The following is a 1,534-nucleotide window of genomic DNA, read 5'->3' as shown; positions in this document are numbered from 1 at the left end:
CAACTGCTGCTGCTGTTAATGATGTACTACTAATAGTCAAGGAATTATTAGAGATACAGAATGGATCCTTTTTGTTTACATTAGACCTGTTTCTTGCAAAGATATTAAAGCAGCTCATCCCAACAGTCCTTCTGGTTACTATCATGTTAACAGTCGCAATATGTACTGCAATATGGGAGAACTGTGTGGACAAGATGGAGGATGGACAAGAATAGCTTATCTTGATATGACTATGAACTGTCCTTCTGGACTTCAGGAATGGTTCACTGGAGGCATTAGAGTTTGTAGGAGAGAGGGTAATTCTGCTGGTTGTAGGTCTAATGTATTCCAAACAAATGGTATAAGTTATAGTCAAATATGTGGTAAAGTGGTTGGATATCAAAAAGGATCCACTGATGCTGTTTATGCTAACATCAATGATATCAATGATGCTTATATTGATGGAGTCAGTATCACACGTGGGTCACCTCGTCAACATGTCTGGTCTTATATAGCTGGGTTAAGGTCTGATGTCAATACAGCTTACACCTGTCCTTGCAATACTGGAGCAACTAGGATAGTTCCATCATTTGTAGGAGAGCACTACTATTGTGAGTCAGGAGCAAACAGTCAACCTTCAAGCAGTCAAGTATACACTGGTGATCCATTGTGGGATGGAAATAACTGTCCTTCATATGAAGCTCCTTGTTGTACTGGTACTGGTCTTCCATCGTTCTTCAGAGATTATGGTAATGCTACCATTACTGATTACATTGAACTGAGGGTGTGTGGGAATGCAGGATATGCAGATGAAGATACTCCAGTTCAATTGTATGAGATTTATGTCAAGTAAAGGAACAATTAATAATTATAAGTAGAGTATTGTCTTTGTTTAGTAGTTAGCTTTATAGAACATTGTCATTAGTAGAGACACAATAATTATTATTGTGCAAATAAAATAATTATAACATTTTAAAAGTGAAAGCAGAGATATCATAAACTGCAATACCTTGACACAGTATTTCAAATGTGCTGTTATTCATTAATAGTGCCAATATAAACACAAATAAAATTATATAAATAAATCGAGCTTTAGATAACCATAAGCAGTGCTAGTGAAGAGTGTTATAACTGATGATGTTAATGTAAGCTTAACTATAATTATTTTCCTAGGCACTTATTGTATTATTATTATTATGATTTTTTCTGATTATTATTTTCTGTACTTATTTTCATTCATTATGTAAGGTTATATGATGTATGATATGTTGATTTCTTTTTAGTGTTATGCAAGATGTTTCTGTGATGTATATATGTGAGTGTATTTAAGTAAGTGCTTCTTCAGTTTTAAGAAGTTTTTAACTTATTGATAAAATCGTTCGTTGATTCTTGTGAGACCTCTCTTTACATTTCCTTCTTGGTCACTACAAAGAAATGGAAAACAAGACAATGTCAACAAGCTTTCAAAGTGAAGTTAAGGATTTCAATGAAGAAATGAAGCTAACACAAAACACAGCCTATCAACCAGTAGTAAAGACTCATACTAGTACTGAAG

This window comes from Amphimedon queenslandica, unplaced genomic scaffold (assembly GCF_000090795.2).
Source record: "Amphimedon queenslandica unplaced genomic scaffold, v1.1 AMPQUscaffold_12184, whole genome shotgun sequence".
In the NCBI taxonomy this organism is placed as follows: domain Eukaryota; kingdom Metazoa; phylum Porifera; class Demospongiae; order Haplosclerida; family Niphatidae; genus Amphimedon; species Amphimedon queenslandica.
This window is presented reverse-complemented; position numbering follows the sequence as displayed.